The sequence below is a fragment of the Hippoglossus hippoglossus genome, chromosome 10, assembly GCF_009819705.1.
Source record: "Hippoglossus hippoglossus isolate fHipHip1 chromosome 10, fHipHip1.pri, whole genome shotgun sequence".
Classification (NCBI taxonomy): Eukaryota; Metazoa; Chordata; class Actinopteri; order Pleuronectiformes; family Pleuronectidae; genus Hippoglossus; species Hippoglossus hippoglossus.
Genome location: NC_047160.1, coordinates 3,416,867 through 3,431,037, shown reverse-complemented (window position 1 = coordinate 3,431,037; position 14,171 = coordinate 3,416,867).

The window sequence follows — 14,171 nt, the reverse complement described above, 5'->3', positions numbered from 1 at the left end:
AAAGTAAGATCAATAGTGCACATCATATCATACACAAGAAACAATTAAACAAACATTGTTCCCACCACAGTCTCAAGCTAAAGAAAAACATTTATTATGGGAAGATACAGAAGTTATTCCCTGAAGTGTAATGAAAGTCAAATAAGCTGTGACTGTGATATTTTGCACCAACTGTACAAACTATCTTATTAAATAAGACTCTTTTGGCCAATCTGTATAATCTTAATATGTTTGTGAGTGATGACACACATAATTCCACAGTTGTCTGTCTTTTATATCAGCATGAAATATTTAGTGTGTGGATGCATGAACAGAGAGGCAGATGGACAGACGGATCCAAGCCACATTCCAACCCCCATTTCATCAAGGCAGACAACCAGACAATAAAAGATAAGTAGCACAGGCACTCAGCGGCCATTACTCCCCAATGGGCTCTCAAGTCATTTTCACACTCAACCAGACTCCTGACAGCAAAAAGGCTAATGTCTGGTAAGCCTGGATGTAATTCAGAGGAAAAGCTTTATGTGTTGTCGATGCAGTTGGAGGATTACAGTATACAGTCCACTGCACTTTAGCTACCTGTGAATACAGACAATTTTTTTTTTTACCTGCGATCACTTTGGAAGCAGAAGTTTCCATCTAATCTCAAAAGTACCTCTTACCTATCTCCTCTGTACCTCTTCCTCTTTCAGGCGCCCGTCGATTTGCAGGAAGAAGTTTCATGTGCAAAGAATTTTAAGCTGCCTGGCTTGGGTTATGATTTGAAAGTCTCTGATAAACATGATTATTTCATCTGTCCAATTCAAGCCTGCAGGTGGAACACATACCTGCCTTTATAAGGCTTTAATGAGAGTCACCAGAGTAAATGACAGATCTTAACTATAGACTATTAGTCGTGGTTTACAGAGAATCACTCAGTGATTTCTCTCTACCTCAATGGCACTGATGCCATTGTTGGACATTTATTCCGCCTGATGTCATGTAAACTGGATGAAAAATGTAGAATGAAAGTGGAAAGGTGGACAAACCACTGTGACCGATTTTAGAAGGTTTACGTGTTTTTGCCTTCAATGGATAAAGTGACCAAAATATCATGGCACAAGTGTGTAGTTGATGCAAGATTCATTTACTTTATTTTCATACTGTATTTTTGCTTACATTATTCCTAACCCAATTTACCCAAATACCTCCTTTGTATATGTACTCCCAGTTTCCTGTACCTATTCAAAAAAATGTCACGATAGAGTGTGGAGTTCAGACATCCGGAGGGAGCTCAAAGTAGAACTGCTGCTCCTTCACGTCAAAAGGGGAAAGTGGCGGCTGGAGATAAAATGTATTGAGGGGGCAGTTTTGGGTTGGACAAATAAACTGAAGCCAGACTCAACAAAAACAACACAACACACAATATTTCAATCCTGTAGACTTCACAGCGACTACGGAAATCATCTAAGCTGCATGTTCACAGTCTTTATTACAAAGACCTTTTAACTGATTTTAACAGCATGCTTAAAGATCGGAGGGCCTCTTATTTTACCAAGCTTATTTCTTCCAGTAAACGCAACCCCAAAGTCCTGTTTGACACGATTAATAACTTTTTTTTGAAATAACATCACAAATGTTAGAGCTAGCATAACACCTCTCCTCTCATGTCAGTCGGCCAGTTGGATTCTTTCTCTCCCATCTCCCTGCAAGACCATCGATCCATGTCTGGCCTCTATTATCAACAGCTCTCTGCAATCTGGCCGTGTCCCAGCCTATTTTAAACACATGTTTCAGCGTGTTCAGCCGCTCCTGAAAAAAACCCAACCTTGATCCATACCTCCCCAATAACTACAGGCCTATATCTAAGCTGCCATTTAATTCTGAAATTCTAGAAAAAGTTGTTGCCAAACAGCTTACTGCCGTCCTGACAACTCACAAAATCTTCGACAAGTTCCAATCGGATTTCTTCCAGAAACATTCAACTGAAACTGCACTTCTTAGAGTCACCAATGACATGATGTCTGCTTAAGGGCGAATGCTCCGTGTTGGTGCTGCTCGATCTCAGTGCAGCTTTTGACACGGTGGATCACAGGATCATGATTGAAAGGCTTAGGCAGTGGGTGGGTGTCTCTGGGAGCGCCCTGGACTGGTTTTCCTCCTATCTCTCTGATAGGAGTTTTTCTGTGTCACTTGGTCCATAGTGAAACTGCTGCTCTTCCCTGTGGTGTGCCCCAGGCTTCTGTCTTGGGTCCTTATTATTTGCTTTATATATGCTACCCTTAGGTCATATCATTAGCAATTTACAGATATATCCTATCACTGTTATGCCGATGATATTCAGCTCTATGTGTCTTTTAAGCCTGATAACGTAGATAAACTGTCTGTCTTAAACAACTGTCTGGTTGCCATTAAGGACTGGATGTCTAACAACTTTTTACAACTTAATACTGACAAGACTGAAGTTCAAATTTTGGCCTCAGACAGAGTAGCCCCCAAAGTTGCTAAGTGTATTGGGTCCTTTTCCTCAGCTGTAAGATCTAACCTAAGAAATCTTGGGGTTATATTTGATCAGGAAATGCATTTTGATCAACATATTACAACCCCAAATCAGAAAAATTTGGGACGGTATGTTACATTTAAAATTAAAACTGAGAATAGTGATTTATAAATGATCTTTGACCTGTATTACAATAAAAAACGATACAAAAGTACATTATTTGATGTTTTGACCTCATGAATTGTATTGTTTTTTCAAATAAACACTTTTTTGCAACATATTTCAAAAAAAGTTGGGACGGTAAAGCATTTACCACTTTGTAATGTTGCCATTCCTTTTCACAACACTTTAAAGACGTTTAGAGACTCAAGACACCAAGTGATGAAGCATTTCAGGGTCATTTTGTCCCATTCTTCCTACAAAGAAGTCTTAAGGTGTGCAACAGTACGGGATCTCTTTTGTCGCATTTTGTGGCCAGGTCGGGACTGCACAGAGGCCAGTCCAGCACCCGCACCCTCTTCTTCCACAGTCATGCCTTTGTAATGTGTGCACAATGGGGTTTTGCATTGTCTTGTTGCAATATGCATGGATGTCTCTGGAAAAGATGTCGTCTTGAAGGCAGCATATGCTGCTCCAAAATCTCAATATACGTTTCGGCATTAATGGTGCCATCACAGAAGTGTAAGTGACCTTTAACAAGGGCACTGACACAACCCCATACCATGACAGACCCTGGCTTTTGGACTTGTTGCTGGTAACAGTCCGGATGGTCCTTTTCATCTTTGGTCTGAAGTACACAGCGTCCATTTCTTCCAAAAAAGACCTGAAATACTGACTCGTCTGACCACAATGCACGTTTTCACTGTGTTATGGTCCATCTCAGATGCCTTCGAGCCCAGAGAAGTCGACGGCACATCTGGACACGGTTAACATAAGGCTTCCTTTTGGCACAGTAACGTTTTAACTGGCATTTGTGGATGTAACTATGTATTGTGAAATTCTTCCAGATTCCTTGAATCTTTTAATGATTTTATGCACCGTAGAGGATGAAATATTCAAATCCCTTTCTATCCTTCTTTGAGGAACACTGTTTTTAAACATTTCAATAATTTTATCACACATTTGTTGGCAAACTGGTGATCCTCGGCCCATCTTTGCTCCTAAAGAGCTAGGCCTTTCCTGGATGCTGCTTTTGTACCAAATCATGATTACAATCAACCGTTGACATCACCTATTTCAAAACACTTCATTTTTTAATCATTCTACCGGATTATTAGCCCTAAATGGCCCCCCGTCCCAACTTTTTTTGGGATGTGATGCAGGCTTGAATGTATATTTACAAATTAAATGAAGTTGACCAGACAAAACATAAAATATCTTATGTTCATATTGTCTGCAATGAAATACAAGTCAAATTAAATCCAGAAATCACTGCTACCTTTTTTTATTTACATTTTCCATACTGTCCCAACTTTTTCTGAGTAGTGGTTGTAATTCTTAGAGTCCTTCTTTCTTTTTTCAGTTAAGAATTATTGTAAAACTAATGTCTATTGTATCAAAACCTGAGCTGGAGAGGATTATGCACGCTTCCATTTCATCCCGCCTGGACAATTGCAATTCCCTGTTCACCTGCCTCAATAAGTCATCTCTCAACCGTCCTCAATTGATTCAAAATGCTGCTGCAAGATTGTTAACCAGGCCGGACAACTCACATAACACATATTCTATCCTCTTTACATTGGCTTCCCATCAAGTTTAGGATCCACTTTAAGGTCTTTGTTTTAACTCATAGAGCCTTGCATGGTCTGGCACCGGAGTAAATTAGTGACCTTCTTCATCACTATATCACCAGTAGGTCACTTAGGTCTTATGACGAGGGTAAACTGTCTGTCCCCCGAACTCGACAAAAAAAAAAGGGGATCGTGCCTTTGAGTTCGCTGCTCCAACACTATGGAACTCTCTTCCTCTAGACACACGGTCTGTACTCTTGTTTTCAAAAAGCAACTGAAGACCCATCTTTTTAAATTGGCCTTTGTTTCACCATAAGACCCCCCTCATTGTTTTTATTTGGAGTCCCCTGTTGCATGTATCTTTTTAAGGTATTTTATTACAATTTTAAACCATGTGGCTTTTGTTTGTATTGCTTGTATGTTTTTATTTTACACACACACACACATTTATTTATTTATATATATATATAAATAAATAAACTTATCATCATTATTATTATTTTCCATTGAGCTGCAGAGCAATGCTGAACCTGCCGAAATTTTTTTGCCTCATTGTGTTGTCTAAATGACTGTGGCAAGTGGCAATTTCATGCCGTTTGCATTTTTCAGAGAGGTGTTTTAGATATCGCACCCCCATTGTTGTCCACAGTACCTCTGTGCCGACACTTTAAAACAGCAAACAGGGAAAGCAATAAAAGACATTACTTACACCACATCCAGTTAGCCAACTCTGTTTCTCATAACAAGAGCGGGAGGAACCCCGGGTGAAAGCTCTTGTGCAAGGGTATTTTTATAAAGAAATTACTGAACTTGCTGCAATTCCGCTTGAAGTGGCCATATCTTTGCCAGTCAGCTCGCAGCCTCAGGTCCCGTGGTTGCCAAAAGTTTAAGGACTTACATGCCCCACACCAGGAAGTATATGTATTTAGACAGAAATTAACCAAATACTATTCGAAAACAAAATCTATTGAATGCTCACAGGCGCTTACAGTCTACCAGTTGCATTGTACAAGTAAACTATTATTATCTAATTAAATCATGTCTAACATGTTTAAATAGGTATTTTTTTCTCAGGATGGTGGAGGGGGCGGTGCCCCAGCGCCCTGTCTTAACAAGCTGCCACTGGTTGAGGTGCTTCAGGCTTTTAGTCACGATGCCCTCTGGGCACCTTCAATTTGAGGTTTACTGGCCATGCTGGAGGAGTCCCAGGGGTAAACCCAGATTCGCTGGAAGGATTACATATCCTATCTGGCCTGAGATGGCCCCCAGGAAGAGCTGGAAAGTGTAGCTTGGGAGATGGACAACTGGAATACCCTACTTGGCCAGCTACCTCTGCAACATGAGTGCGGATAGCCAATGTACCTCACAGTTTTCACTGAGCATGTGTCAGATTATCTTTGTACTCATTGTCAGTCTCTCCAGACTTTAGTTTAAAACCTGCTTGATTCCTGTTCCTGATTACTTGACTCTAAGTCTGCCTTCCCCCCTTTTATACCGTTGCCTGCCTGTGTTTGCACATTCTAGTAAAGACCTGCCATCTCTGACTATGTTGTACTGGAATTGTGTCCGGAATTTTTTTGGGGGGAACATAACGCTGCACTCTACTGCATGTCTCATTCCACTGGGGTAAGGGTCAGCCAGGGAAATTACCTCTTCAAACTACCAGTTTGCGATACTGGGTTTTGGGCCAAGTTAAAGCCCTGACCGTCTTAAGCCAGGAAAGGTGCTTTTTCTTTGGCCATGTTCCCTCAGCTGCTTCAATAAAACTAATAATAAAATAAAATACTAACTAGTGTACAGTTACAGTAAATAATATGTGCTCATTATATTGTAGTAAATCATATTCATAAATAATTCCCCCCATTACAAGAGCGGCAGTGTTTATTATTGGTCATATTTTTTTCTATGGTTTTGTTTTAAATTATAAGGTTAAGAACCAGAAATCTTGGGATGTTCACTGTTCCATTATTGTTTTGCTATTTTTTAAAGAACTAATAATCATGTTTAAATGAGTGAAATTACATTTAGTAACATTCTACACAGCAGCACATGCAAATTTAATTTTTGTTACCATAGTTATTTATAAACACTAAATTAAATGACCCCTAGGAAGAAATTAAAAATTAAAGAAAGTTGTGTCTCAAATCAGTCTTCCCTACTCACTGCCAAGGGAGGTCTATGTAGAGGACTACATAGTGAGCTCATCAGCCAGCACGATGTGAAAACGTTTGTTTCAGTTACAAGCTTAGCCCTAGATAGTACATGATCACTTGTGTGAGCTGAACTTGTATTTATTCCACAGTTTTGGTCCTCATTTCAAGTAATGAGAATGGAGAATGCTTATAGCTATGATATGATTGATGACAATGCCAGTATGTGTTATTGTCCTTTAACTGGAATGTTGCATGGATATCTAAAAATATTTCCTGCAGCTTTATTTTGTGCAGATTGGATCCTACTGATTTCTCTTCAGGGGTCACAATAAGAAAGAAATGTCCCCTTATTACTGTTACTTACTCTGGCCTTCCTGCTTACTGACAGGTATATGTATTTACTGAGAGACAAATGTAGTGAGACTTTAACACTGTAGTACCAGTTGAGAAGATCAGTTTATCCATATACAATGTAGTTACAACCACATTTAAAGCCACAGGGACATCAGTGACAGCAAGAGCAATGAGTGCAACATTTTATAAGATACAGTGGAATTCTTAATTACTTTTGTCGTAGGTCAAAAGGCTTAAAGAAGTCTGCCCCATTTGTTCATTATCACCATTATTGAAACCAGGCTAAAAGGTAGAAGGAAATTCTGGAACCTACACAAGCTAGATTTTATTTTAAAATCACTTTAGGTGGCCTTACAGTCATAAATGATTTTGAAATTGGACGTCAACCAATTTCTGGTCGCTCTAATGTGCCGCTTGATGATGTGCAGCAAATCATCGAAGTTGTTAACAGCCTCTGCTGCGTCAATGCGCAGTAGATGCCTGGTGTGAGACTTCCTCAGTGGTGCACACTTGCTGTGCGCACCATAAGTCACAGATCCCAAGGTGCAAGCTGTTCTCCTGAACATGCCCTCCCATTGTAAATAACAACAGAAATCAGTGCAGTGGAAAAGGAAATAGCCTGCCAGAGGCGGCATTCATCCAAACAGCTGTTTTGAAAGCATCTGACTAATTGCATCCATACATCAGCTGGAGTTATATACAGTCTGTGTGACTTTAACTGTCAGACAAGTCCTTATAAATAGTCTCTTCATCATGTGTTCTGTAATGTATAATGGCTTTCCATTGTATTATACACTGCTAAAAAGGGAACACCTAAATCACATATCAGATCTTGTACTGATGTACATTGTATAATTTGTTGTGAACAATATGACGCAACAACGGTCTTGAGACCCTCCAAGGATATGCCTCCCCAGACTATCACTGGTCCACCTTCAAACCGGTAATGCTGGATGATGTTACAGGAAGCATAATGTTCACCACGGCGTGTCCAAACTCTTTCATGCCTGTCACATCTGCTCAGTGTGAACCTGCTGTCGTCTGTGAAGCGTTGGGGCGCCAGTGGTGGCCCTTCCAATTCTGCTGCTGGGTGGATGCCCTTCTACTGGCTTGTCCAGCTTTTCTCGTATAACTTAAACATTACTTCTGAATCTGGAATGTTTTACAAAACAGTACAGTTCTGTCAATTCTTACTTTCAGAAGAAGAAAGATGTGACCTTCACCTACAAATATGATGCCATGTGTGAAGGTCTCGCTAGCGCTGACGCTAGCTATCCAACCAGCTTAACGCTCTCAAAAAACTCCATTCAGAGATGTCAACTTTCACAAAGTTTAATGAGTTGGTGAAACTGTAAAAACAATACAGACATGACAGATTACAATCTGGCTCACAGAGCTACTTCAATAATAAACATCACACGGCGGCTCGTATCTTAAAAGACACGGCGATACCCGTTAGCTTAGCATAGCCGCTCGGCGAAACTGCCGCTGTAAACGTAATATTGTGTAGCAAGATAACCTACTGGTTTTAAGGACACAATTTGTAAACAACAATACTTAGACAATGCGTTAGCCCGCAGAAGAATAACACAGCGTATGTGTAGAGCTGACGTCTATAAATAACGCAAATAAACTAACCCTGAACTACTTCCGGGGAGATTCACACCTTGACCCCTGGCAATAGTTATGTACCTGAACTGCCCCAAGGGGGTACTGTTGTATAGCTAAACAGAATACACATTTGAGGGACAGAACACCATGCTTCTCTGCAGGAAAATGTTGCTAGGTAGAAGGACGTTTTGAATAGTTTGCTTGACCTGCTGCCACCGCCATCCTACCCCAGATAAGCAGCAGAAGATGGCTGGATGGATGTTCTTCTAAAATGATTTTGCTTGTGTTATTTGCCTCATTGTGTCCCCTTACCTGCTTTTTTTATGCCAAGCTCTTTTATTCTCTTACATTGTTATACAGTCAGTCAGTAATTGCATGTTTGCACTGCAGTCTTTTTCACTGTGCTTTTCTTAAGGAACACCAGAGAACACAACTCGTTCAAATTGTGATGCAGTGTGGAAATTAAAATGAATGTCCTGCTTATTTGGGTCAAAACATGATGTATATGAATGCACCAATATCCCATCAGATTTTCAGCATTTGTCATGGATAAACCCAGTGTCACGGCACACAATTTTATTATTAAAACACCTGCAACATTTATATAACCCTGTGAATTTATATGGCACCATGAACTATGGCAACCTCAATGGAAAAGCCATTAGATACATTTTTGACTCTCTGATTGAAGGTTAACAATATTGAAACATTTATTTTAGCAGGAAAAAAGGAGAAACAGTACTGGTCTTTTTTAATGGAATTTGTTTTCTTTTAAGCAACGTCAACAACTTTGTGAAAATGAGACGAGTGTCATTGCACTTATATTCATGGTCTTAATGGTTTGAGAGTTCAGGTAACAGGCACAGGAATCAGGACTTAAATGCCGACCAAATGACCAGTTGCTATGGAGACAGCTTTCTCTAATTTTCTGTTTCGACGTGTTTTAGCACCAGCATGATACAGTTTGAAAAGAATACATTGGGTATTTAGGTTATAGCAAATGATTGATGTCCTTTGCATTAAAATTGATTTCCCTTCTCTGCATGTACTGCACAGCAATGTACATTTACTGTATCGGCGATAAGTAATATATTAATGTCTGAAAATTCAAACTGTTTCAGATGGCCTTTAAGAGTCACTTAACGCCAAGCTGAGAACAGCCTTTTGCTATCGTCTTTGGTTGAAAAGGCTGTTTGATGTTTGATCACTCTCATCCCATCAGATGTTAAACCACTGGAGGTCAGTAAAAGGGGTGTTTACTTACTTTGAATATTTTATAAGACTCATTTGCTACTGTAAAGTTTTATGTCGCCTTACTTCCTCATAAAAAGACTAAAAGGTAGATAGATATCTGAACCAAAAAAAGATGATGAGCCCAAACACAAAGTGTCATTGGTACAAGATGACAAATGTTTATTTCTCATAGAGTTACTGTGTAAATTAAGCTACTAATCATTATGCTTGAGAAAAGAAATGCCACAAACGTGAAATTGTCTCAAGCGATGCTTGAAGACATAAAAGGTAAATCACAATGTCAAATTTCCAGCGCCTGGAAAGTAATTTGTTTTTAATTCGCCCACTGGCAAAACTAATTATGTGGGAGGACAGGTCACTAGAGCTGGGGTCTGTGACTTGGTTTACAAGTCTTTGTTCAACTTTGTGAGAGGAAATGACCCACAAACATGCAAGTAACATTTGTGTCGTCTAATGTAGTCCTGTTTGGGTAAGCAAAGTATTACAGTACAAAACTCGAAAAACTAAACTGATTATGTCAGATTGCTCTGTGGTAATCTCCTACTGGCACTGCTTGAAGTCCAACTCTTCTCTGAATAAAAAACTGCTTTTCTTTCTGAGAATTTGAACAATTTTACTTCTTTGCTGAGACTCAGGCATCAATGAAATAATGTATGTTATGACTGGGCGCTATACAAATCAAATTTGAAAATGTAATTTATTTTCACAAGAGAAACAAAGCCAGCTCTGTCATTCTCTATAGTGGAAAGCGTTTGGTGGCAAGGACCAATACTTGTTGCTGTAGTGTTTTTGACAGTGGCAAAGAGAGTAGGGTTAGCTGATATGCACAGCGTGCACACATGCAGGGGTGCATGCCAGTAGTGAATGCAATTATGGAAGAGCTCGGATCTCCCCTTACTCTACATGCAAATAAACACGACTGTCCTTTGTGTTTGTGAAGACTAAATAATGTAGTTTTTAAGCCAGTCTGAGATAATAGAGGACACAAGAGCGATAGAGGAAGAGAGGTAGCAGAGTGCGGTTGGGCTAAATAAATGAATGCGTTTAACAAAGATTTAAATTATGAGAAAAGTATCAGTCATGGTGTTGATATTGTGGCAGTGACTACAAACAAATCAACATATGGCCACTGAGAAGCTAAAACTATGTTTAAACTGTAGAGAGAGAGAGAGACTTTGACTTTTGACTTTTCAGATAACTTTTATTGAGATCATTTCATGATCTTTCCAATAATGGCATCAGCAAAAAAAATAATAAATAACATTTCAATTAGATAATATTTTACAAAAGAAAACTACATGTCTCACACACACACACAGAGTTTAAAAAAGAAGGACCAGTGAACCGTCCTCCTCTAGTGAGCATAAAACCTGTCTGATCCCCCACTGAGACGTAAAAGCTTCTATTTTCACATGAGTTGCTACCAAACCTTTATAACACTTCACCACATCTGTCCAGCCTTCACCCAACATCTGGTTCTTCCTGCTCTTCCAGGTGGCCAGTTTAGCCATACCAAACAGGAAGTTAATCAGGACTAGTGTTTCTCTGTTTCCTTTATAATATTTAGGCCCAAAAACAAACAGGAGAGAAAAGTTCTCCCCCAGAGCCTCCACCCACTGCTGCAGTAGTCTAAATAAAACCTCTAGTCGAGGACAAGACACCACTAGATGTTCTAGAGTCTCCCTATCGCCACAGAAATCACATCCCTCCCCAGTGCTTGGGTCCAGGTGAGCTCTGTGTCTGTTTGTAGCTAAAGCTCCATGTATAATCCTCCACTGGAGGTCACCCACCTGTTTTTCAACAGGAGGTTTATACAGGACCCCCCACCTGCCTTCAGGGGTGCAGCCTGCAGCAAAAACCTCAGTCCACCTCGTCTCCTTGACTCCAGCCAGAGAGCGAAGTTTCAGCCCCTTCACGAAGCTGACATGAAGCTGCTTCTTCCCAGAAGAGCTGAAATTACCCAGCACCGGTGTTTTGAAGGAAAGAAGCAGTCCACTCTCCTCTCGCCACCCATCAGTAGCAGGGCTGACGATCAGAGAGGGAAAAAGGTAATCACAGTCATCATCCCATTGGTCAGATAGAGTACGATTTTCAGATGACGCTCTCAGTGGCACAGACAGGGATTGCAACACTTCCTCCACAATCCTCTTCTGCACTCTGTGACGTCACCAACATCAGGTCCTTTCCCATGATGTCTTTGTGAGACGGCCCAGTTTAACGATGCCAGCCTCAATAAACTTACTTCTCCAAGTTGCAGAAGAAAATGTGGTTGTTTTTAGGAAGTCACTGTGGAAGAGCGGCTCCTCAAACAGCCATATCCCCGGTCTGGGGTCAGGAGTCCGCTTGACCTCAAGAAAGGTGTCAGTCCAGTCAGGTCAGCTTCAGTTGATGAGATCAGAAATAGTTGTTTGTCCAGTCCCAGCCGGCCAGCTTGTCTGAGGAGCAGACGAGCAGGAGCCAACCAGCAGAGACCACAGCCGTACAGCAACTTCTGCAACGTCTGCAGTCTGAAGGCCGCAGTTCTGGACACAATGTCAATGAGTCCTTGTCCTCCCTCTGCCACAGGGAGATACAGGGCCGCTGCCCTCAGCCAGTGCTGACCAGACCAGAAGAATTTCACCAGGAGATGCTGCACATCTTCCACCAGACCTGGAGGTGGCACCAAAACAAGAAGTCTGTGCCAAAGAGACGAGGCGACCAAGTTATTCACTATCAGAACTCTTCCCCTGTAGGACAGATAAGGTAGCAACCATTTCCATTTAGACAACTTAGCTTCTACCTTTTCCAGCACCCCCTCCCAGTTCTGCCTTGGAAAGCCCTTACTTCCTAGATGGATTCCTAGAATTTTTATTCCATTCCTTCCCCACCGGAGATTTCCAGGAAGACCAGGCTCAGTCCCCGGGCTCCACTGACCCATTAAAAAACCCTCACTCTTCTCCCAGTTGACTCTGGCTGAAGAGGCTCTCCCATAACAAACCAGACTTTCCTTAAGTTGCTGGACATCATGCTGGTCATGGATAAAAACATTAACGTCGTCAGCATATGCTGAGACGACCACAGGAGGGTTGTGAGCCAGCCCCGGCAGAGAGAGACCCCTCAGCCTGCTCCTCAACCTGCACAGAAGAGGCTCGATGGCGATGCTGTAGAGTTGTCCTGAGATGGGGCAGCCCTGCCTGATGCCTCCTGGGACTGGCACAGGACAGCTCAGCCCTCCCCCACCTTCACCACACAACTAGCCTCACTGTATAGCAGCTTGACCCAGGAAAGGACCCCCCCCACCCCCCAAACACCAAAAGCTTGCAGGGTGAAAATAAAAAAATCATGATCTACGCGGTCAAATGCTTTTTCCTGATCGATTTGAAATAATACCCATATTTACATTATATAATTTACACACATCACACACATCTCTTATTAAAAACAGATTGTCCAGCATGGATCTGTCTGGCACACAGTAACATTGGTCTGGGGGGATCAGCTGTTCAATGTAGGTATTCAGTCTGTTTGATAAAACTTTAGAGAGGATCTTGTAGTCTGTGCATAAAAGGGCCACTGGTCTCCAGTTCTTTAAAATGCTAAGATCTCCCTTCTTAGGCAGCAGAGAGAGAACTGTGCGTCCACCGGAAGTAGGAAGTGTCCCTTTTTTAAAACGTGTTTTTAAAAATGTCTAAAATGTCTGTCCCAAAACACCCCAGAAATGTTTTAAAAAATCAGAAGGTAATCCATCCAATCCAGGGGCCTTTCCGGACGCCATCTGCGACACAGCCGTGGTCAGTTCCTCTAAGGTGATGTCAGAGTTTAATAAATCCTGATCTTCAGGACTCAGCTGAGGAAGTCCTTGTAGCAGCTCTGCAGCAGAGTCCACATCACAGTCAACCGCCCTGAACAGGTCCGAGTAGAACTCTACTGCGTGTTTCCTCATCTTAGCTGGTTCTGTGGTCACTTCTCAGTCTGGGAGCTGCAGAGACACCATCTGTTTTCTCCGAGCCACCGACTTCTCTAAGTTGAAGAAGAAGGTGGTCGGAGTGTTCATGTCATGGATTTTAGTGAAGCGGGCTCTGACCAGATCTCCTTTGGCTCTTTGATGTAAAAAGGAGTTTAAATCCTGTCTCTTAGTTTTGAGCTGTTCTGCATCCTGCCTGTTGTTTTGTGTGACTGTGACAGCTTCCAGGTTTCTGATCTCCTCCTCTAATTTCTGAATGGCTCTTTTTATTTTAACGGTCGAGTTGGCTGAGTATTGCTGACAGAAAACTCTGATTTGGGCCTTTCCTACTTCCCACCACTACGTAAGGGAGGAAAACTCGTCTTTTTTAGTTTTCCAAAACGCCCAAAACAGTTTAAAATTCTCACAGAAAGTAAAATCATGTAATAATTTAACGTTAAAATGCCAAAAAGACTTTGGTTTTACTGTGGAGGATAAAATAAACTCCATTAAAACTAGATGATGATCAGTAAAACCAACAGGAAGGATCTGACAGTTAAAAACCTGATTAGTAAAGACGGCAGAAAGATAAAACCTGTCTAACCTGGCTGCACTGATCCTTCCATCAAAACATTTGACTCAGGTGTACTGTCGGGCTGAGGGATGCT